Raw genomic sequence first — 25,909 nt, 5'->3', positions numbered from 1 at the left:
AAGGTTCATCTAATTCCATTACTTCCTTGCATTTTCTGATTTTTTTGTTTTCCAGCTGCAGATATATATATGTATATATACTCAGTTCAGGTCCAAAGGAGTATTTAACCACTTTGCAGGTATGTGTCAAAAAACCCAAATGAGATTAAATGTCCTCTACTGTTTAGAAAATGTGCCTGAATGCCTAGTGTAGACTATTTAGATGTCTTTCAGGTAACTGAGACTGGGCAAAACTAAAAACATTTAAGGAACAAAGTTTTAAATTTCAGTTGTGGGTGTTGCTTGCATTAAAAGCTACAGATTGTGTATATCATGTCGTATCATTAATTAAATTGTGCAGAGCTGAGAACAAGGCATGAGGCATATGCTTGTCCTTGGAGTTTGAGGTAGGCTTGTTCTGTGCCCAGCGTAGAGAAGCACAGCCCAAGACACAGGAGTTTTGCTGTGAACAGACATTCAAGGCTTCACTTTGAGCTTCTCGTGCACCTCATTGCCCTGGTGGAAACTGGCCTATGGAATTTCCCAGAAATGAATTTTCTGTACTTCAGTAACTTTTGCTAATTCTTTCCTCTGATGGCTTTGTGCTTAAATTGGTTGTTCAGTATAGAAATAGGATTTGCTTAGGAGAGGGCACTTCTATTGATAGCTCTCAACATTTTTAAAAGATAGATTAGACACTTCTCTCTGTATTTGAGCACTGAAGACAAACCTTCATTTTCAGAAGTACTGACAGCCTGCAGCTTTCACTAGTCTCAGCTTTGGGTTCTCAAAAACTAGGAGTCATCACTGGCATAAAAGATTTAAATATCCTGACCCAAAACAGCTTTTTTGTACTTCTTGTCTTGCATATTTATCAACACGTATCAATAGATAATGTTGAAATTACTATGTTACACATTTTTGAGACAGCCAACTAGTGCTAATGAAAGCTCAAGAAGTACTGAAAATGCATATATCACACGAATGTTTCACTATTAGCTGGAATTACAGCTAAAGTGAGCCTCCTTTATTTTTCTAAGAGCATCCCTAATGACTGGGGTGTGTTGCTGTAGTCATGCACTATAATCATGATCTACAAAACAGGTAAGTAAAGGAGGAGGTAAATCGTGTAAGTATATGCATTTTTTCTCAAGATAGGTAGGATTAAATGTTGGAGAATACTCAGCCTGAAGCTAATAGACATAGGACACTGGACCGTACTAGTAATAATGAAAGCTCTCAGTTATTCCCAAACCTTCCTGGTGAGTTCTTGTAGGTATATTTGTAACCTCTCTGCAGCATGTAACTTTGGGTGTCTAATCTCTCCTTATAACACTGAAACAGAGATAACTGTTTAGCTAGAGGTGAATCTAGACTTTAGGCTGTGTCCTGAACTCTTTTTTCTCTCAAAGTCAAGTATTATTTTTAGCTTTTATTGACCTGACCATCTGACTCCACTCAGCATTTGTTTCTGGTCAAATGCACTGCTCTCCATCTAGGTCTAAACTGACTTACCAAAGAAGTTGTGTTCTTCAGGCATGAAATGGGTTTTTATTACTGAAGCCCACAGTGCAGATCATTGGAAGTTATGTAATAATATGAAAGGACATATAATTGAAAGGTTGTCAGAAGATAAAAGGGTATCAAGCTTCCCAGAGCATTCACATTGCAGCTCCTGAAGCTGGCTGACATTGAAAGAGCGATTCAGTGTTCAGTGCTGGCCCCTCTGGTAGCAGCACAGCTCCTCCTCAGTTCTGCCTGTTGAAATATCACAGAGTCTGCAGCACAGAATTTAATACAGGAGTTTTCCATTAAAGACATTAGCTGCTGCATTTCAGTTACTTCTAGCTCACCTCACCTGCTGGGGACGCAGTACTTTGTCCTTGAGCAGGCAGGATTGCCTTCATCCTCTTCTTCCCACTGGAGCAGGGAGGAAGTAGAGTGTGAGTACATAAGGAGCAATGCACAACAGTGAGTAACTGCAATACAGGCATATATTATTCTTGGATTTGTTTTAAATGTCAAGCAATAATACATGAGTAGTAAAAGTAAGTCTTTAACTATCCTGACATTCTCCTAAATGCGCAGTACAACCATAAGAGATGCCTGTATTTACTACAAATAATAAAACTGGAGCGTTACACTAATCAAATTCAAATCAGTTCAGCTGCATAATTTTCAGTGAATAGGTGCTTATAAAACACAGCATGAACTCCAGAAGAGAAGGTTCATTGCTTACTAATCAAAAGCAATCAGCTTTAAACACCAGCTAGTCAGGTGATAGGTTTGTCATTTCTCAGCTGTGCTCTTGGAGGGAATTTGCCAAGAAGGCTTGACAGCCTTTAAACTTTGCAGAGCATTTTTTGCCTGTTTCTGAACATCATGTTGAGCTACAAAAAACTCCTGGGAGACTGGTAGGAGAGGCAAAATAACAGCAGTTCTATTAAAATATATTTGCTGCAATGAATGTCAAGCAGAGTTTATGGTGTGAAAAAAACAAGTATTTCCTGAAAAGAAATTTTGACCCCCCTCAGGTCAGATTCTTTCTTGTCTAATGGTGTCCAGCTACTTTGGGGGACTGAGAAGTGTCAATGATTAATTGCCTGGGTGTCAGAGAAATAAAGGCTTGTAATGCATTGTTAAAAGCTGGAAGTCACGGTGTCTGAGCTATCATGGGAAGCTTAAAATTAATATATTACTGCTACGTACAATTAACAGCCCAAGTCAGAAATCATTTGCTTTCATAATTTAGAACAATGGCAGCTCTCCAGTGAAAACATATTTACAGTAGCTTTACATTGCTTTCTAGAGGCTTAGTACAAAAGGAAGAGACAAAAATTTATATGCACCAAGGCAGTTAAAAAGAAGCCTGTCTTTGAACTGCTCTTTCATTTTAATCAGCATGAGCTCTGCTAAATAGGGAAAAGAATTATGAGTACGAGGATCGCATCTAGGTTACTGAGGGCAAATCACTCTCAGGGGAGTAAGGTTGCAATCTGAGGAACAGAGTGTGAGCTGTACATGACTTGGGGTGAACTGATCTCTGCTTTAACCCAGCACGAACATCAACTGCAAGGTGGCCAACCTACAGTCCCTCAACCAATATCCCCTACATGAAGGTCTGTTCTCCCCTCCAAAGGCAATTAAGAATTTCTCACTGTTTTCTATTTCTATTTTCCAGTGTCTTTCTAATGTCGTTCTAGTGTTTTCTATTTCACATGCTCAGCTGTGGGACCTCATACATGTTTTAGTAATTTTTGGTATTGGTTGAAGTCCCATTAAGCTTCTTAAATTCTTAAATGGTGTCTTGGAGTGATTTTGTTGGATTTTTTTTCTTGTAACTTAGGTAATAAAAGTAGCACCATAAACATTAATTGAAGAGCCATTAAGCAGTGGGGCTGTTTGTTTTGGGTTGATAGAGGACATAAAACTTCATACCCTGTGGTGGAAAACAATTAGATCTCATGATGAACATGCTATTAAATATACCATTACCAGACTTCTATCAGTTTAATTTTAGAAAATAGCAACCAGCTGTAGTCTAGCATACACAAATGATAGAAATTCGTATTTTAACTGTCATGTCATAGCCTGTTATAAATACTGTCATTTCTAATGTTTTGTGCTAATGACAATGACTAATAATAGTCATTACCTCTGTTCATTCTCATAAAAAATTCCTCTAGAGAGTATGATCACAGCTAGAATGCCATTTAAAATTAGATTTTGTTTTTCTAAAATAGAAAACATAAAAAATATTTAAATACCAAGAGGTTGGCTAATTTATTTTATTTTGTAATAGTATGTGTTCGACAACTACAGTTTTGTTAATTGTGCCATAAGTGGAACAGATGTCCCTTATAGGAACATTTTGGCATGCTAGCATGTCTCATGTCTTCTTATGGTCTCTGAACAGTAGAATAAAAGGTGAATATCACAGAAGCCATAAAAAAGTCTGATGCTACCCCTGTAGAGGCTTAATATTAAGAACATTGAATTTCTCATCCATTTCCTATTTCAGTTATGAATTCTGCTTACTTGACAGGTACAGAGTACTTCATTATGTGCACGAACAGAAATGCTTAAATGGATGAAGCAGCTATTTACGTCTGATAGGAGCTAAGTGGGACATTAAATTAATGCCAAACAAGTGAGTGCTCATTTTAGTTTTGTTATAAATGGCTGCAGCACAGCAGTAATGTGTTGACTCTTATGTGCTGACAAGTTCTATATTTCTTACAAACTTCCCTTAGAGCTCATCGTGGAAAGACAAATTCACACTCTGCATGATGAAATTAGCAGCAGATGCATTAATAATTGAATAAGGATCTCTGGAGACACCACAGTTCAGAAAGAGAATTGTTGACTGGCTGGTTTAAGTAGAGGCTTGTGTTCTTATATATATGTACTTACATAAGCCCTGAGATAAGAGCTGCTGCCTTTGATATCAAATCCACTTCTGCTCTTAGAAGACTTTGCATAGTTACATTTGACAGGGCCACGAGCAGACTGACAACCATTAATCTGGGCAGCACATGGCCTTGATCATTCCTCCTTCTCTCTGTTCTTAAACTTCAAGGCAAAATGAATGCAGTTTCTTTGGATATCATCTCCAGACAATGAGTAGGATATGAATGGCTGGAAGACTTTCACTGTATGCCAGAGCCTTGTCATGGACTATAGTTTTGATTTTACGTTTGAGATGTTTTGGTTTGTGAAATTTCTTTCTCAAGTGATTTGCTGTAAACAAAAAGAGATGTTTTGTTAGCTATATCTTTGTTATTCATTCTTTTTAGAGAGACTTCTTGATGGCCCTCTGGTTTAACCAATGTGTTTGAAGAGGTGTTAACTTTGCCATCCAATCATATTGGTCTCTATAAATAGTATATAAAGAAATCACATTTTGAATAAATCTCTCTTTCTGGCCTTCTGAGAAATCACGGAGTCAATGTGTTTATTTCAGGTCCTATAACATCAATGGACCTCCAGTTCTGTAGGGTTGATAGTTTCCTGAAGTGCAAACCCCAAGAGCTTCTCTCACAGCTTCTCAAGGATTAGGATACTGTACTGCCATCTTCCTTCCCAGAAATCATGATGTCCTTGGATTTAACCACATGCCCAGGTTTGACAGGGAAGGAATTTCCCAGAACCCCAAAGATACCACAGTTAGTCACCTGATCCCACTTTCCTTCTCAAGAAGGCCCATCCTAGAGCACATTGCACAGGCTTGTGTGCAGACAATTCTTTAGTATCTCCAGTGAGGGAGACTCCACAACCTCTCTGGACAATCTGTTCCAGTGCTCAACCACTGCAAAAAGTTTAAAGATGTAAAAGATTTAAGAAATTTTTCCTCATATTCAGGTGGAATTTCCTGTGTATCAGTTTGGGCCCACTGTGTCTTGTCCTATTGCTCAGCATCACTGAGCACAACCTGGAAACCTCCTCTTGACACCCTCCCTTCAGATACTGATAGACAGTGGTGAGTTCCCCTCTCAGTTGTCTCTTCTCGAGGCTGAGCAGGCCCAGCTCCCTCAGCCCATCCTTGTAAGAGAGATGTTCCAACCCCTTAGTCATTGTTGTTCCCTTCCCCTGGATCCACTCCAGGAGCTCCAGGTCTCTCTCATCCTGAGGAGCCCAGAACTGGACACAGCACTCCAGATGTGGCCTCAGGGCTGAGCAGAGGGGCAGGGTCACATCCCTCAGCCTGCTGGCAAAGATCTTCCTGATACACCCCAGGACACCATCGGCCTTTTGGGCCACAAGGGTACACTGCCAGCCCAATTTGTGTCTTTTGGATAACAGCAAAGAAAGCAAGAGAATTGCCAAAAAAACCCACCCTCCACTTTTTAAAGATACAACCAAGTGTATGATGTAAGGGTTAATAGTTACTTTGTAATCACACCAAATAATATTATGCTTAGAGGATTTTAACAAAATAGTGTGATATTTCATCCACAGCAGTATTATTGGAGCAAATTCTTTTGGGTTTAAAATCAGAACTTTATTGCACTAGTGCCAAGGGAGTAATAATTTGAAGAAAGGCAAGATTTAGCACAGTGTTACTAGATTAACTCCATGGAGCTCTCCTAACTATGCATGCAGACCTCAGTTCCTGGTTTTGAGCACAGGTTGAATTGACTTCTGCGTTTTGCTTCCCTCCAAGTTATTTTATAAATCTCAGGATCTGTAAGAAAAACTTACCTTCAAAATAGCTATCAATTTATTTTCTGGAGTTTCAGCAATTGAAAAAAAATCTAATTCTAGTCTTACATTTTAAATATATTGCAATATTTTGGATGAGCTACAATATGATTTAATAAAGTGGTACTGTCTTTAAAGCAATACTCAAGACTCAATTGTCTTTAAAACAATACTTCAATTCCTTTTGTTTATATATGCAATTCTTTTTATTCAATAAAAGTTTATAGGTTATTTATTCAGTAAGAGTTTGGTGTGAATCTCATCATAATGGAAATATGGAATTTGAGATCTTTTTAGTATGAGAAACATTTAAACAGTTTCTGTTGTCACTTGAAATAAGAGTTAAGTCCCAGAGATGTATATTTGTATAATGAAGTGTTGTCTCAATCTAGATACTGTGAAACATCTCACAAGTGGCTCAGCTGAGGAAAGAACAGTACATATTTTGCTTTGTGATATTGAACCACAATGCAGACATTAAGACATCAGAGACAATCAGGTGAAGGAGTAAGCATGCCACGATAATACCCTGGTGTCAGCATCACATCTTCTTTTAGAGTGTTTGGAAAAAAGATGTGAAAATTGGATTTACATAAACATTTTTAGTCAATAGAGGCACCATTTCAGAATTACTCTTTTTTACTTTATTCACACGTGTAATACGTTTCATTGCTGTTTAAAAAAGGTAATCTTACCATCATGTGAGTTTTTAAGGAAAAAGTGATTAAGTACTTGAACAAGGTCATGAACTGCTAGATGAGAGGAATATACATGAGTTCACACACCAAAGAGGAATAAAGAAACTGTATTGACAGGCGTGGGGGGAGAGAGATCACGAGTCATTAACTGTGGCTTTATGCTTCACATCTCTTTACAGTGGGTTTAATCCTATTAAATTATTTCCATTCATTCTGTTATTTCCATGGAATAAGATCCTAAGTCTTCTCCAGGTTTGAAGTGAGTGTTATGCAATCCAATAACTTTTGTACCTATTCTTAGCATATATAAGGCACAGTGGTACCAATGTTTATTCTTAATATCTAGAGTAATCACGAAATTTCACAACTCTGGCAGTTATCACACCCGTAAAAGTGAGGAGATATTTCTAAAGCCTTCTAGTGAATGAATAAACCAATGGTTATCCATGTTTTGCAGGTCACTGGATGTTCAAAACAGCAAAGCAAATTAAAAGAACTCCTTGTCTTTTTCTATCACTGTAATTTTGCACTTGAGTATATGAGCATTTGCTAATATAAAAGCTGTTGAGGAAGATATGGAAGGAACTTCTTCTAACCCTGCCTTATAAGGTAGAAATAAATGTTGCAATTGAAATCACAGCTCTCCTTGAAATTTGATTTCATTTTAAAAGGTATCTTGAGCACCAAATTTTTGTCTTTTGGTGACTTCCAATCAGACAAATCCACTTAAATTGGAAACAGAGTTTTCTAATTGTCATCCTGTAATCTCAGCCTGAAGATCAAGTAGCTACATTTGATTTATGCCTCATCACTACTATTAATGTTTCTGCAGGCCATAAAATATTTTCCCCTTGTGACTTTGTAGTCTTCCTTAGTTGTCCCTTTCTGTTATTGGTGTTGTTGATACAATAATATATCTCTTTAAATATTTGCCCAACTATTGTTTAGGTGCATACTTTTTTTGGACTAAGTTGGGAATTACTCCCAACAGTAATTACAATTACTGTTATTACTCCATGCACCTATTTGCACTTTTCTACAAATTACCCAGAAGAATAAATTGTTCCTTAGACTCAATATCTGAAATAAGGGGGTGAAAAAAGAGCAGAACCTTTTTTTCACATATTTTTCTGAACTTGAACACGGTTGTGGAGAAGCTGGTACATGCTGCACCCTCCATAAGTACTCTGAGAGAGCACAAGCTATAGGAATGGCCAACACAACTGAAACAGAGCAAGAGGCTGCAGCAGCAAGTTATCACAGAATATCAGTTCTTCCCTCAGGAGCTCTTGGGATGACAGACTAAGAATGGGCACTGTCCACAGAGAGTCCTTGTCTACTGTGTTCAAACAAAACAAGTATATAAGTTTGAAGTCACAGTGCATTTCCAGATAATCCTCTGAGAGCTGTGGTAGCTGTGCTGAGTTGGCAGGGCCAAAAATTCAAGACAGAATTCTCCACAGAATGCATTTGATTTCTTTGTAGTCCACTCTGAGTTGAGAAAGGTCAGGTGTTTTCATCTATTCTCTGTAAACATTCTTTGAATTTAATAAATAGGATGGGATGCCAGTTACACAGAATGATCCAAGCTTTTGGATAAAATGATACCACTTCATTCATCCCATTAAGTAATATCATGATTCTACTTCTCCTGCTGTTTGAGAAAGTAGGACATATTTTTGAATGTCCCATATGAGAAGTGCAGCCTTTTCTGATCCCAAACAAAGCAGGGTATTTTTACCAGCTTTTCCCTTTTACTTTCCAGTCTACTCAAAGAGACTTTCCTCTCCCATCATGGTTTGTCTCAGTTTCCTAACATTTATCAATCCAATTAGTGTTGTCAGCTTTCTTGCTTCCCTTCTGTCTCTCTGATAATGCAGAGAATGCACAGGACATCTCCTGACTCAAATAAAAATGTCTGGTTTGAACTTCCCTGTGCAAAAATGGCTAAAATTGGGCAATAACTTAACACCTGCAGTTCCAAAGTCTTCCATATTGCACAGTGGACATTTAATTTTCCATTAAAGAAATGGACCTCTTCAGGGCCTCTTTTAAGAGCAGATTTCCCACTGCTGAAACAGTAAACTCAGTTTTGTCTTTCAGAGACTCTTTGGAAATGCCTCTCTCCCACACAGCTGCAGTTTCCTGTCCTTTCTGTTACCTACCTTTAATAATCATAGCTCCTGTGGAGTTGATATGAGATTTGCACAGAGGTTTTTGCAACCTAAAAATGCCAATATTCATGAAGAAAATTAACAACCAGCAAACAGTATAAATAAATTTTGGCTACAACTCTAATCCAAGATGGAAATCCAATCCATGTACTTTCATCTCCCTGTAAAGTAATTTAATACTCATCTCCATAGTTACATTTGTATGCTCTCAATGTCTCCTCTAATGTACTTCTAAACTTGTCATTTAAAGATATAAAACCTTTTTGAACATAGGTGGTACAGTAAAGACTTTCAAAAGATAATTACAAGTTCAAAGACTTCAGTTAGGGCAGCAATTCCTCAGTACTGGATCCTCTTAGGTAGTCACTGGATAAATGCACAAAGAAATTTAGAAAGCTGGAATCTTGAGATGGAAGTTGGAAACACAAAGCAAGATGGAATATTTTTTTTTCCTCTGAAAAATAAAAAACTGTGTGTCTTGGATGCTGCCAAGCAGGGACAACTGAAATTTAGGCAAAGAACAAGGATATTGTGCTTGCATAACAGTGCTTGCATAGAAATTACCCATAAAGACCCAGGGAGTACAAGGTGCTTCAAAATCAGGTGACAGCGCAGATTAAAGGGAAGACTTGGAGCAGCTCCTGAAAACTCCTGTGCCCAGACATGAGCAGAAAGCTGGATGTTAGCACAGGGAGTTCCCTTGCCAAGGCAACAGATTTTGCACTCTCTATAGCTTTAACAGCAAACTTACATGAAGTTAAAGCCTTAAAAGTGAATCCAGCTTTTGGCTTGTTTCCTTTTAAGCAATAGTCAAGAAAAGGCTGGCAGTGCATGCATCATTTTCCATAGTATGGAACCAGGCCACAAATTATTAGTGTTTATATAAATAAGAAATAACACAAGTTGGAATCATACTCTTACATGGGTTAAAAACTAAAATGATAGCATGAAGCACCCTCATCTCTCAGTAAATGGAGCACAGATAGAGGCTGTGTGTGTTGGCACTGCGCTATATAATCGTCTTCCACTTCAGCAGGGGGGTTGGTGGATTATGCAGGTACACTGATAAACAGAGAACCTCCTTCAGACTGCAGTATGGACCCAGAAAGAGATGGCCTGTTGGATAACCAGGGCTAAACCTAAGCTAAGGTTACAGATGTAGTGATAGGTTACCCAGAAGGAATAACAGCCAACAGAGAAAGTTCATCCCCAGTCTCAGGAATCTGATGTCTCATTTTTGTCTCAAAGGGAAAGAATGTACAACTTGATTTTTTTTAATAGGATGTCACATTGCTCTAGATTTTTTTCTCAGTGTTAAATGTACACAACAGAATTCAACATTAGGGTTCCTCTAGAAGACTAAATTGGGGTTTGCCATGTTCATTCTTATTGAGGGATTAGGGAGTAATTATGGTTGTTCCCATTGCACATAAACACATATTTATGACATGTATTAGATGCATTTCAGTTCAGTGCTAAATAGGAATTAGGCACAGTGATTTGTTCAAGCTCATTTGGCATTTCTAAAAAAGTTTGTTTCCTCTGAGCTGTTCGGCTTTTACTTGTTTCTAAATTAAATTATTAATAAAATTGTCATCTACAGGGAGCACTGACAGTTGAACCACTAGAAATTTTCAAGTATTTAGGTGCAGATTAAAGTAGTCCATTGGGCTATAAATCAATCTAATATTGTAATTACCCTTCCCACTCAACTGTTTACTGTTTCTTGGACATCAGTTATGCATCAAGCAGATGCTGCTTTCAGGGATGGACACAATGGCTTCTAGATATTTTGTATGAATCCAATGAATTTAAAATAAAGAAATATAAATTAGTATCCAGAGTTCTGAAGTACACCTTTCTGCATTTTGTCAAAATGCATGTTGCATAGTGGTGTATTTCTCAGTGGCCCATTTTAACATAATCTCTAAGATGTCTTGTCCTTTCAGTTCTATCCTACTTATATTTTTGTGCACTTCCTATTTTGACATCTCACTTTGAGTCATATTCTTATATTCTAATTAAAGTATATTCAACATCAGTTTTATATTAATACCAACTGGTTCAATATTAGCCTTTTATTATGACTTTCCAATTATTCCTATTGCTTTTTTATCATAATCTCATTAGCTTTTAACTTCTCCCAATCAACCCTGGTCCAGAGAGATATTTAAGATATGACATTACTGACACAGTCAGAAAACAACATTTTTTGTAATGACTGGTTGTTTAATTGGTAGTTGAATGGAAAATATTTTGAATATTTGGTTACTCACTCTGAGTTTGTCTATGAAATCAGGAAGAATTATCTCTGCAGAACAAGGTGCAAGGACTGTGAAACTTTTGCAGGCTCTTCTAATGCATCGTATAATGACAACTCTGAAAAAATTATCCTGAATTAAATACAAAAATGTAATCTATGTTCTGTATGTTTTCTATGTATATGCTGTTCTTGTGCTCCAGATCTCTTTCTTAGAATTTCTGCTTGCCCTATGTCCCAGAAATATTTTCTGTAATATTGTATTTTGTTTAGCAGTATCATAAATATATTTTTGAGTAAAAACCACTTATTTTGTAAATATTTGTGAACTGTTGAAAATCATTCAGCTCATCCCAGTATCTGTGGATTCAGCTGAAAGAATGAGATAAGCGTAACATTACGGTGGCAAATGATTCACTTAAAGAATACAATGTATATGCTTCAGAGGTACAGATACCTCGGTATAATCCTGCATGTGTTTGTCCTGTCAACAAAAGGGCAGGCAGGTATTTCCATCACATGGAAATTGGTTGGCACAACTAGTTCTCTGTGAGAACTGGAAAAAGGTTTGATGATTGATTTTGTCAAGGGCAAAAGGAGAGTGAAGGCCAATGCAACAAAAAACAATAATATATTTAGGCATATAATTTAAGAGATTTGAATGATCTTTATCCAAGCAAAGGACAGTTGAGAGTGATAAATGTAATAACTGTGTGAAATAAACATGAGAACTCGTTTAAGTTTTTTACTGAAACCGCAAAATGTTGACTTATAATAAGCTATAAAAGATGTAATTAAATCATGAGCCTTTACGAATTGCCTATTGCGGTTTCTGAGATATTCCTTTCTCTCCCAATACTCTGATTAATTGTGTACAACTCCACGAATTGATATCTGTAAGGAAGTTTCAATGTCAGACAGACACAGAAAGTAAAATATAAAGAATAATGATATCTTACTACAGTGAGAAATCCTGTTCTCCTCAGTGGGTCTCATCATCAGTGTATAGGGGTAAGATCTGTCTCTAAAATGATGCTGTGCTAAATATGAGAGCACAGCAGACAGTTTAGTAAATGGGGTAGATCAAGTCAGTTCCAAGGTGTTCTGTGGAGTATAGTCTGTCTGTAAAATCTCTACGATTTTTATTAATTCCATTAAAGTACCATGCTACCTCCAAATATTTATAGAGATCAAGCAGACTCACTTCAGGACAAGTCCTTCATACATACCACAGGGACCTTTCCTGAAATGTAAACAGTTGGCATCTGCTGAACCATAATCCCTAAATCAGAAACACAAATGTTTGGATTAACAAAAATGGAAAGCCTTATTCTTCGTTGTTGACCTCCCGGTAGATATTTTTTCACTTTTGGTGTTGTGGGCATGACCAGCATTCTTTATTCAGGACTGGAAATGCAGTGACTTTTTGGCATAGTGACCACAAAGGACAGTGGTGATTAAATGCAAGCCAGCACAGACCCTCAGTGATGCACACTGACTTCAGAAGATTTGAAATCCATCCTCCAGTTCCATGCTATACATGATACAGTATGAAGCAACTGAGATTTGATACTCTTAAGAATCAGATAAATAAAAGGATATTTATTTTGCCCTTTTAAAAGAGTATATTGATCTGATACAGGAGGAACTTGGGGAAATGTAAAATATAAGCTTGTGAGTACCATCACTGAAATCTATTTGGTTTTATACAAAGAGAGTTTTAGCATCCCACTGCCCTAGGGACTGTGTTTAACAAATGTTAAGTGAAAACACTTAACATACCTGGAATTGCTGTCATATGTACAGTGCATATACATGTAATACAGAATGAATACATACAGAATATTCTGTTGTACAAACTAAAGCTATAATAATGAGCAAATTGCTTTAATTGGAATGCTAATTGAATGAAATTTGGGATTATTTTCTGAAGTAATTTATTTTTGGATAATGTTTTTTTTTTCCTTGAAGAGATTAAATACACAGCTCTTGAAAAGCACTGAAAAGTTGGAGAATGAGGATGAAGCTGCAGGTGTTGGTGCTGAGCACCAGGAGCACAAGCAGTGATCTTGGAATGTCTGCCTTTTCTGGTTTGTGCTGTGCTTTTAGGCTTTATGGATCCCAGTAGGATGAGCTATGATCAAGCTGGGGTTTCATGGATTTCAGTCTTACTCTTCCCAAGCCACGCTCCAGCCACTGCTTCCAGCCTTATACCAGGGTCTCCAGATGTTGCTGGAGTTTCTCCAGGTCCATAGCAGGAGGTGGAAGAACTAAGTGCTCCAGGTCAGCCTGCCTGGTGAGGGGGTTTCCTGCAGCCTCTGCTCCCAAAGGTAGTGGATTGGTACCTGCACATTGGATCTGACAGTGACATCTCTGAACCAGCCCCTCCTCGGAGCTTGAGGCGCTCACCAGCTGTTGTTTTTGGCAAGATGACAGGGAAGCAGTCACATTCCTCTTAATTCTGCCTAGCTTTACACACACTTGTGACAGGTATTCAGTGTACACTCATGTTTTTCTTTTTGGATTTTACAAATCTATTTGGCTGGGAAGTGAATTCTGAGTCTCAGGGAAGACTGGAATTGTCCACGTAAAAAAAGTTTTGTGCCTTGAAACTGCTATCAAACAATAAAAAATAAAATCAGTAAAATACCCCTATGTGCAATTTTAATTGTTTGAATAAGTTCTTTCATGTTGTATTTTCATGTTATAATTTCTGGACACAGTAGACTTCATTATACTCTGTAAGAAGAAGTGAAGGCTTTCAAATAAGGTTGCATATTGAATTTTAGGTCTGTACATTTGAATTTTCATATGACTTCAAAATTTTCGAAATAATTACTTCTTGTCATGCAAACATGAAGGGTTTGCCTTCATTTTTACTCTGTCATAACAAATCCAAAATTCTTGGCAGTATAAAAATGTGCCCTGAAACCTTTTGTCAATATTCAGCTGTTTCCCTTTTTATAAGAGAATGTGATTTTACCAGACATCCCTTTAATCCTAGGGTAAAAGAAAGTAGATCTTGCCATGTTAAATTATGAGCTGCATAAATTTCAGCTGTTTGGGATCTATTCTGTGCCTCCGACAGAGGGAAAATCTATTTTCAGTGGTTATGACTTTTAATGTTAATAATGCAAAATGACTGATACACTGATATCATTCCAGGAAAATCTAGTTTTTCTGCGTCCTTACTATTGCCTGAAACGTCTTAGAAAACAATATGAAGTCATATTATGTTATGGCAATCACCTAGTGCAATAGTGCATAGTGCATAGTGCATAGTGCATAGTGCAATGCATTTGTATTTATAGTTTGTACAGTAGCACATTTCACTCTTGCTTTTATTATTCTACTATCATGTAATTCATATCTTTCCAGATTTTTTACCCTGAGTTACTTATCCACCTGAGCAAGGCCATAAAAATGAAGTCTGAACCTCTTTAATTGTAGCCATGAAATGAGTGTAAGAGTTGAGAATGCTGCTCTGGGTGTGGGTGTCTGTATCTGCAGATGTCCATGTGCCATCCTGAATTGTGACAGGCAAGCAGGACACAAACGTTGGTGGAAAAAACACCTGTGATAGCTGATCTGAGAGGTTGTCTGTGACAGCCACAACACTGGCAGAGAGAATCTCAAACCTTGGGTTCACTTCTGTTGCAGAATGTAATATTCTGTGCCCAGAAAAAAGAATTCTTCCTAATTTCACAAAATGCAAAATATGGTCCATCACAGCCACCATTAGTAGGATCTGTTCAGGGTTCTTGCCTTGTCGTTGTTTTTATTTTTATTAATGAACATATAAAAAGCCAGATTAAAAAAAAAATTGCAAATATTTGTAGAATTACAAATGTACTTTGGAATTTTTGATCATTTGCATTTAAGTAGCCAAGTGTACTTCATCATTGTTCTGCAATTTGACCACCTGTATTCATAAGGTGTTACCTCCAAGCCACTTTGCTGGGCACTGCAAGGTTAACAAATACCCTACAGGAATTAAAAGCCTTGTCTTTTATCAAAAGGGGTCAGTGATTAAGGACTGCTTCATTGCTTACAAAAACTAAAGGAAATTATCATGAAATAAAATCAAATACTAGGATCTAATGTCTTTCCAACCAAACATGAAGTGGGATTTAGAGAATTGAGTCTTAAGAAATTTGCTTGACATCTAACTTCGAAAAAATTTGAATATGTAAATATCTTCTACTAGGAAATCTATCCAGCTACCAGAAAAGCTGATTCCTATAGGATTCATATATAGTTCATGTCTTAAGAGAAGAGACTCAGCTACTTAAGTTTTGAGAAAATTGTACGACTTTTCAAAAAAACTCAATATTTTAAAAAGCAGAAAAGAAACCAAAAGGAAAAAAAAAAAAGAAAAATAAGAAAAACTTTAATGTTACAATCCATTGATAAAATAAAATTATTTATCTAATGGGTTTGGCTGACTGGTTAAATATTTGGGGACTCAAAGAAATGTTTCATAAAAACAATGTGATCTCAATGAGATCTTCTGACTCATAAAATCCTTATCCTTTCTTCAAGGGCCTGTCAAGAAAACTAGGTTTACTACCTAAATTTTATTTTTCAAAGTAAAAGACAGAAAATCAAGCTATCACTAGTTAATGCTGTCAAAACAACGTGAATTTTACATGCTTGTTCAACTAGACTTCATTCTTTCTTCCTCCTCATTTTAAATGATGTTTGTTCACTTTTTATTCTCTGGGACACTTTTTCAGAGTCCCATGGACACAAAACATAAAATCAGTGATGCCAAATATTGGGATGAAAAATGAAGGTGCCTGGTCCTGCTGTCAATAAAATGTATTTGTGTAGTTCTCCATGTGCCACTTTGAATAGGGTGAGTGGCAGCAATCTCAGTCTGAGAAGAGGAAGCGCCTTATGGCTCCATTGTGTGGGTGGCTAGTTTTATAACAACCCAAAAGAAAACATTTATGATCTTTAAACAGATTCAGATTACCACATGTAGATGGGCAAAGCAGTCATGTGCTGTGAAGTTACAGTGTTTTTTCCATATACTGTTCCTTCTAGGAAAGCATGCCAAGGATTGCAATTTATCAAGAATGAGGAGAAATGTTTCCTCCAAGGAATCTTTGGATTCAGCAGGAAGTTCTCATGGTTCCTGTAGTCACTTGAGGTTAGATTATGGTAATTAGTTCAATCATGTAGTCTTTAGTGCCTACAATAAGAATGTCTTTGAAGGCAACCACAGGCAGAACAGGACAGCTCATGCTGATGTGCCGCGCCGTTAGTTCAAATACATAGACACTAGAAAAGGTTGTAAAATCATATTTTGGTCACTTTGTGTGTATGTGCATTGCCTGGCTAACACATGTGCATCCATAGGGATATTGGAAAGGATCTTAAATTACTTCCTTTGGCTTTTCTACTTCCTTTTGATATTGAGCTGTCTATATGAATTGAAAGTGAGAAAATAGTTAATACAGTATCTATTCATCATGAACCCTTCCTGACTGATGACTTGCCTTCTCCTAGGATCCAGCATTGCAGCAGATACCAACTGATATAACCTGCAACTACAACTATTTCCTGGAGTTCAGCTTCTTTTCTAAGGAAATTTTCCTTAATATTGATGCTCAGGAAAAAAACGTATCTGAGGAAGAATGTTATAACTGGAACTTCAGGCTGTTGCTCTTCTTGATGATATTTAACTGTTTTTCCTTCAGAGAATAATGTGACTTGTTACCTGTCATTGCATCCTCATGTTCATCTCTTAATACTTGTCAGTATGAGACACACCACTTAAAAGAAATTTGCTGCCCAGACCGGGCAAATTCCTTGTTACAACAATATATCTTTTTCTTATTATGTCTGTTGGTTTTATAAGTGCTAACAGATTCTTACACAGGGCTTTTAAAATGCTTACTGATCTACACAGACAGAAAAGGTAAACAACAGCTAAGCAATTTGTCTGACAGGTAGTGCAGTCCCTCAGGAGGCCTTCATAACATGCACACCAATGCTGAGGAATTCTCTCTCAGGAGCACCATTAGCAGTTATTTCATCACCACCAAGTGTGTCTGTGATTCTGGAGCATCAGTCCCAAGGCTGCCAGGTCTCCTCAGCAGAGGTTAAACTGTAGGCAAAACTACTTCAGTGTTAAAAAGAAAGCAGAAACCAGCCTAAAGTATTACATTTCCAGTTTAAAGTCACATTAATACGGACACTTACAGATAAAAGAATTAAACTGTGAACACAAGTGTATTGACTTATTTTTAATTGTATACGAAGGGACAGCTTGCATCTAATTTTTTGATTAGATTGATAACTCATTTTGGTTTAAGTATGTTTTGATCCTGAGTTATTCAGAAAAATAATGGTTTTGAGAAGAACACGGTGTCATTACAGATGCAAGTTGGATATGAACTATGAATGGGATGCTATTTGGTGACAAATGTAATCTTTGTAAGAGTACATAGGTAAATAGTATTCAGAAATTGGCACTTTTTTTCACATTTGTCAAATTTACTGGAAAGCCATGCACCTTTATGGTTTGTTGAAAAATATATGGAAAGTCAAAAAGAGGTACAGAAAATAATTCTGAAAATAAAATTAAAAATACAGGAAAATGTACCAATAGGGAAATACTGAATAAATTCTTAGCTATTAATTCAATCAAGAAAAGACTGAGAAGTAACTTGACTACAGCCTTCAGGTACCTACAGGCAAAAAGTATTCCTGACAGTAAAGAGCCCTCTAATTTAAGAGGAAGGAATGTGTAATTAGCTGGAGCCAAGAATTCCAGTCTGCTCCCCCATCACCAAATTAACAATGAGAGCTTTCAACCATTAGAGCCATCTGGGTCTCTTAGGAAGATGTGCTCCATCTCGTTCAGAAGCTACAGAGGCCGATAGAAAACATTTTGGGACCACACAGGAGATTAGACTAGACAACAATGCATCATTTCTTCTGCCCTTAATATCTGTTTCTGAATCTAAATAGGAATGAATAAGGTTAACAGAATCTGGCCCTCAGTCATATATATTTTATCATTTAATTTCATTTCCATTTGACGATTTTAATTCAGTTCTCTTATGACTTAATCTCTCAAACTTTTCTGCAGGATACCAGAAATTGAGTATTTCTTATTTTTGTAATTAAACCTTGAACCAAATAAAAGTTCTTCAGCTTGTGACTCTGAATTAGTATGTGAAAAATTAAAAACACCCATCATTTTAGCTTCTTTGGTATGAATGAACACAGCAATCATATGGCACACCAAAGTGTTAATATCTGTTATAGCCCTTGAGCTATACAAATGTGTGGTTTTGTTTTGATCATGCTTGATATGCTATGTCTTGACTAGATATTATTTCATTCTGTTTCTACAGATTCATGAGACTTTAATCAAGAAAAAAAAAATCTAATGAACAGTAATTTGAAACACAGCATTTGGAAATGTCAGAATGGTACATTACATCCTTATTATCCAAAAGAACAGATGAGTTTAATATCCTGGCAGCATTTTCCTGTGAAGAAGATATTAAACAAGAACTGAAAATGGCAAAAGGTTCTCTCTTCCTTTTCTATGACAAAGATTGTACAAGATGATGGAACTACACAGAATAAATCCCTTTCTGCTATAATGGTCTGACTGTGGATTCTGTCTAGATTTCCAAAATCTAAGCCAAGCAGAGAGCCAGCATGCATGCTATTTGTTTCAGTTCATTTACAATACACTTTCCTGCTTATATGACCCATTTTCCATTAATATTTTCTAGTCTTAAACTTGGGAAGATATGTTAACAAAAGGTGCACAATACACTAAGTTTTGCCACATAATGTGTTGAACTGCAACAAATAATCCACTCCGTCAGCACTGCTGAAAATACAGATTTTCCAGCTTCTCTCTGAATAACCTAAGAACAGAGATAATGTATTCCAACACACAACACTTTACATATGTCCTGTTTTGGAGACTCTCTTAAGGTATGGAATTCTTTGAAGGCAAAGGAATTTGCAGAATATCCAACAGGCTGTTTTAATATAAGAACTGTCTGAATTTTCTACCTTAAATCATTATCTGCATGAAGACTCTTCCTTTTGCTTTACAGGTCTAAGGGGAGAAAAAAATCTTCTGGAACTGGATATTGTATTTTAACACTAAAACACACCATCAGGGTCCTCATGTTAAACATTATTATGGCAACTGAACAAGTGCTGTGCTTAAAAATGAAAAAAATAAGTATATAGCATGCCACTGTATACTTACATGCAGTCCTCATGAGATATGATAAATCTAGTATTACATAAGAATGTAACAAGTTAGATTTTAAATATATTAATAATTACTAAAGAAAGCATTCTATATTGTTCCAAAGATAAGTCTTCAAGTATTACTGGCTGAAGTAGACCTACATGGGTTTGCACAAGCTCATAATTAGAAATCATGTCGAACCTCTTTTTCCCATATCATCTGGAGAATACATTTGAAAAAAACCTTCTCTGTGGAATATTACATGCAGCCTCGCTGAGAAAAGCCATTCTGCTTTGGTCAAAAGAGACAGAACGGCCATATCCAAAATATGTTTTCAGTATCTCAAGTGAATGTATAAGTGTGTATATTTATACTTGTTAGAGTTTTTTTCTGTTTTCTTTTTGAGACGACTTTATTTTCCACTGCAGATTGTAAATATATTTTTCATCCTTTGTTTTGCAACTGTAAAGTAGGATAGCTTCTCAATGCGTTGGCAATGTGCAGTCTATTTTGAAACTTCAAAGGATTTGCAAAACTACAGACAAAAATCCCTAATGGGTGTTCATTTCAGAAGTGCCTATGGAAATAAATGTTTTCTGTGTGCCTAGAAAAAATCAACTAGATACAAGTTTCTATCAAGTTCCTTGTTATTAAGCTACTAGTCCTTGAAACTGAAATGACTATAAATAGCTCTTTTCTGCTTCCTAACCAAACATATCAGCCATCCAATATTCAGCATACAGAAAATAATAAATAAAACTATTTTTTCAATTCCTAATTATTACTCACAATATAAATCTGCAAATTTTTGTAATGTGAATTACTAAGAATTCTGAACATATGTACTTTCACTATGAAAAAAAATATACATGCTGTTGTATCCATTTTTTAAAAGATCATGTTTAGGGCAAATAGAGAATCCAGGGTTTTGAGGGGAGACTGAATGTGTAGTCACACAAATATCTCCAGGATTTCTCAGAGAGTCAGTCCAATGTATCAGATGAAGGAACTAGGTTTTGTTACACGTTTTTTAGTTCTCATGATTACGCAAAATGTTGTTGCTGTGTCACACAGTATTTAACATTGGGAACACCTTGAATATATTGTGCAGCCTTATTTGGCTATTCTATAAAAAGGGGTTTTTTCACTATGTGGTCACAGTCATTCTTTTTTGAAAGATTTCCAAAATAATCAAGTGCATCTTATGCACCTGTTGTAGTTTAAATTTTGGGTCCCCGGGGGGGTCCCCCAGGAGACCCCCGGGTCCTAGGGTCGTGGTTGTTCCCGTGCTGACAGGCAAAGAGAGTCAGACGCCTGCGGAGATGAGGGTTTATTCAGAGTCCCACTCCAGGCAGGGAGCATGGTCCTGCGGGAGTGGGGGAAGGGGGGAGAGGGGGAAGGGAGGAGAGGGGAGGGGAGTGTCCGGAGGCCTCCAGGGGAAGAGGGGCAAAGAGGGCGAGCCCTCTGCGTTTGCACTCTTATCACAGAGGTTCAAAGGGGCGCGGTAACATTCTCCAGCCAGTGAAGTTACAGATACAGGATACTGCAGGGAGGATACAGACTTGGGATAAACCGTACATTTTCCAGGGGTGAGCTAGAACAAACCATTTCCATAAAATGCAATCCCACATGAACCAATACAAAAGCTTGAAGTTGAACTTTCAGAGACACCTCCTTTTATCAGTTATCTTCAATAAATAATGTGGTTTGGGAGCATTTCCATGAAGTCTTACTTCAGTGAGAATGGTGAATATGAGTTTTGCATAAAATGTGCTCATGGACCCCATGAGAACATCTCAAAGTAAAAGGATCATGTAATCCTCTGTGAGGTATATTCCATAAATTAGCAGCAGAACAAAATTAATGAACAAAAAAGGAAGAGGCTGATGGAAAGGTGTCATATTGAAGCAAGATCACAAAAGAGACGCATCAAAGCACAACAGACCATGTGCAGCACACACATTCCCACAAATAGGATTTTGTGCCAGGAGTTGCTGGTTCATTGTAATCCCAGTAACAAGGACACTCAGACTCTGTGAAATACGGTTTAAAATACCATTTATTGCAGATAACACTTTAAAGAAACAAAGCTTAGCACAGATGATCTTACATCCGTTCAGATGCTGGGAAGCCCAAGTTATGCGCCACTGAATGAGCCTCCATGCAGGCTCAGTATCCTGGGTAGATCCTGCCCATGTAAAGGTTACCCAGTATTTCAGTCTTTTGAGTTCCTGTAAGGTTTTCCTAAAACAAAATAACTCCATTAATCATTTTCACTGTCAAAAACAGAAAGGATATGCACATGGGAATTTGTTGCTGCTGCTTTATCTAAAGGCAAGGAGTTTGTGTGACCCAGTGGCAGCTACCCACAGGCTGCTTCATTACAATCAGCCAGCCAAGCTTGTCCTGCGGACAGAGGATGCGCAGAGCACAGCACAGACCTGGAGGTCATGCTGTGTGCACAGCACATTTTGTGTGCACAGCACAGTGCAGGCCTGTGCCTGTTCGGGACATCAGCTCTGTGAGTCACTAACTTCCCTAGGAGCAATGGTGTCCTGCTCAGGATCTCAGCACATGTATGTATGCATACCTGCTTTGCATCTGCATATAAATAGCTGCTTTTGTTCTCCAAGCTGAACTGGTACACTGTATTCAAGTCTGCATACATTAAAAACTGTACATGTCCACTGCAAACACTCCTCTGTACAGGTCTCTGTTTATCAAGCTGACATTGTGCCAGAAGTCAGATAGGTTTATAATTACAGGATTTATTGCCACTAAAAGGCTGTGTAAGTACATTTTTGCAAGTGTGATTTTTGTGCCTGCAGCTCAAATTCTTGTTATACTTGCATTTGAATTTGTTTTGTTTTGTCACACAATGTTACTTGGAATTACATGAATAATAATCCATGAGCTAGAAAACAGACTAAAATCAAAGGAACAAAGTCAGTTGCATTATTAAAGAGAGATTAAAATAATTTGACATGAAAGGCATTTTAGAGACAATACAGCCTGACTTACTGATGTGCACAGAAGCTAATACATCATTCAGCACTGCTACCACCTGACAGCTGCTCAGCATCTAATGGGAAATGTGAGGGTGGTCACAGTCCAGTTCATAGTGGACAGATGCTGGCATCACAAAAATCATCATCACAACTGGCACTAATTGGCACCTTTGTTGACAGTCTTGGCAGAGGGGCCAATGAATCTGCACAGAGACTTCCTTGTAAACTGCTGGCTTGGGATGCTGGGCTCAGCTCATCCTTCACTTAAACCATCCTGAGTTTTGCACGTTTCCCAAGAACGCAGTCAGGTGCTGACACTCTATTTGCCTGAAATTTCTGTGAGCATGCAGATTACTGTGGCATCTCTGTGGAAGTGATACCTCTGCACAGAGGGTTAGGCACACCTCAGGGACACCAAAGCCTGCCAGAAGAAGAGCCTGTGAGCTTCGGCCTGGAGTGGAAGAAGACAAAAGGAGATCAAACCAAATGCTGTTCTAAAGGAGAAGCTACACATGATCCAAATAGAGCTCCAGTTTCACCCGAGATTTTCTCAATTTTAGTTTATTTTAGATACAACTGTGATTCTGTGAAGTCCTAGTAGCCACTTTTACTCTGTGCGTCAGTGTATTCTTTTGTATGAGGGTCCTATTATTTGTCTAACTCTCAGACATAGTATGAGGCTTTGCTAACTAATCAGTGTCCTAAAGTATTTAAACATTTCTGATGGAAGTCAATAGGCACATTAAATAGCATGATTCAAATTTATGGGAACTTTTGTTTCTTAATAATTTCATTATTAAATGAGTTGCAGGCGGTGACTATTGAATATAGTCAATATTTTGCATTTATACTTCCTTCACTCTGCTGTAAATACTGTTGCATTAAATGCAGTTTCTTTTGTCACCTCAGCCTATCTTGTCCAAATCTGAAATTAAAACTAATTTTCCTTTGGTGTATAGAAACCTGTACTATTTGTAGGCTAATTATCAGTTGATTTTTTTTTTTAGCTCTAGAAAAATAGGTCAGTAATGTGACTAGGATTTGAGAATGTTTGAATTGTTATAAAAAGATGTGAAAACAGGTTGATAAGTTTGATCGCAATTAGCAGCAGTAACTGAAGTACAGAGATGTTATTAGAGCTCATTACTACGTTTTTCCAAAGTGCAGAAAGAAAGGAAGGCAGGCAGGAGGAAAGGAAGGACAATAAACAAAGGAAGTAAATAAAAAGTAGGAAGGCTGGATAAAAAGAAAGAGAACAGTTCTAATTTCATGTGTATGAAAAAAAGTGTTGAATGTATTGCACATGGGTTTGTCAGGATATAGATAACAGTGAAAAAAAAGGCCTAGAAAAGTGATAGATGAAATAAGGAAAAAAAAATCTTAAAGCACTGAAAAAATTATGTAAAAAGTCCAAGGTTTGTCTGTATCAGTGTACCTGAGGAAGAATGCACTTTCATTAAAAACAATAAGGTTATAAGATAATGTCAGCACTCAAAACACCAAGGTTATAAGATAATAGGAGGCTGAAAACACCACCAAGCAAGATTCAGAAATTCTCCCCATTGATTTTTCACTTCTGTATTACATCTGATCCCAAGGAAATATCTTCTTATTTACATGCATCTACATAAATTCTGGATCAAGCCACCAGCTTTTTCTTCCTCTAGTGTTAACAATGAGCAGTGGCTGCTATTCAGTGCTCCTACAGACACTCTGGAAACAGAATATGTCATCGTTAGCCTAATGAGGGGAAAGAGAGAGAAATTGCTAAATGTTTTCTCTCTAGCCCAATTAAAGGAGAGAGAGCAAGACGTAGAGAGGGGGAAGGCATGCTGGAGGGAGAGCTGTGTACGTGACAGATTTCTTCCTGCCTTTAGCTACAATTCTCGTTAGGTAGAATTGAAAAAGACAAGAGGATGTGGGAATACAAAGGATAAATCCTTTGACTGAAATCAGACTGTGGCAACATGGTCCATCAGTCTGAGCTGCGCATTACCTTCCAAAAATAGCTTGCTTGGGAAGGAAAGAATATGATAACAAGTACACTACTGTCATTACTGGTCTTAAGACAAATTATCCATACAAATAGGAAGGAACAAATTTTGTCTGCCTGCTGAAAGCCTCCTTGGCTATTCACAGTCTTCTTTCAGGACTACTGTAGAAGGAGAGAACTACTTGTGTACGAAGAACATCTCCAGTTTAGAGATTGCTGAGCTCAGTGAAAGGTGCCAGCTCACTCTTTATAAACTGAATTGATCCCATGATGTTGTGTGCCAGAAACATCAGGCCTGGTAGAAAGGGTGTCTACATCCCTAAGACCATGCTAGGTACCAAACTTGTCCTATCCCATGGGCTGGGCCTTGGCACTGCCAAGTGGTAGCTCACTTGGCCCAGACTTTTGCAGGTACCATGACAAAAAATTCCCATTATAAATAATGGCAAGCCAGTGCTCAGGGCCTCATGTCTGGCCAGTATATGTTTTTCATTACTCAGAAGTCTTTAGGGGTGAGTGTGCAGTTTTAGAATCCAGGTGAGCTGGAATCTGAGGCTCCTAGCTAAAAACCATGGTGGGAAGATTTGCATGGGTATCACTGAAGATGAGGAGAATATTTTCCAAACACCGAAAAGAATGTTGCATCTAGTCCTATGGCATGACACTGTACACATATTCTCATAGGACAAAAGAATACCTGCTGCTTTGAACCACAGCAGAGATGTCAATGGACTTACTAGAAACATTTCTTGGCACCCACAGCTCTGCTGTTGACTCCACATGCAGCTAATGGCACCGTTCTGCCATGCTGTGACCACACGTTAAAAATACCTCCAGCCCATGGGCCCCAGACACTGCTGACTGACTGCACGTGACCCAGGGCCCATGGCCAGGGCCACCGTGTCTGCAACAGGACAAACACACGAGGAGGCAGCTGAGGGGTGAGGGTCAGTGGCGTATTCTTTGTGCCCAGACTCTGATATTTTACAGGACTGCATGACTAGATTAAGATGCAAAGTTTCTCCATGGGTTAAAGAGACCTATGTCCAAAGGTAACTGGGAAGGTGGGAGTTTGTTATCACATCAGCCACAAGGCCTTGATGCAATTCCAGAGTTATATCCCACACTGTTCTCATTACCTGCACAATGGCCTGAGCCATTCAGTGGACAGAAGAAAATACCTTGTATCCCTGTTTATATTTAGTACTCAGATACGAGCTGAAGGATAAAAAGCAGGATTGATGTGCCTGGTATAATCCAGTCCCCAAATGTTGAATTACCGTTACTTATTTTAAATCTCTACACATTTTCTTGCATTCTGACTAAAATGTAACAGCTTTGTGAGCTGAACTATAGCTGC

The 25,909-nt window shown here is 37.7% G+C and overlaps 1 long non-coding RNA gene across 1 annotated transcript in view; it reads left to right on the top strand.

Moving 5' to 3' along the window:
* The window catches only part of LOC134547702 (uncharacterized), a 31,207-nt gene extending 12,288 nt beyond the window's left edge, over positions 1–18,919 (top strand). Inside the window, exons 3-5 of the long non-coding RNA XR_010079559.1 lie at positions 56–119; positions 4,025–4,129; positions 18,683–18,919. This is a non-coding gene — a long non-coding RNA (uncharacterized LOC134547702). The remainder of the gene's footprint in view (positions 1–55; positions 120–4,024; positions 4,130–18,682) is intronic.
* The last annotated feature ends 6,990 nt before the right edge of the window (positions 18,920–25,909 follow it).

The sequence above is a fragment of the Prinia subflava genome, chromosome 2 (genome assembly GCF_021018805.1).
Source record: "Prinia subflava isolate CZ2003 ecotype Zambia chromosome 2, Cam_Psub_1.2, whole genome shotgun sequence".
Lineage (NCBI taxonomy): Eukaryota > Metazoa > Chordata > Aves > Passeriformes > Cisticolidae > Prinia > Prinia subflava.
The sequence above is the reverse complement of the archived record's forward strand: the minus strand, read 5'-3'. Positions and strand labels throughout refer to the sequence as shown.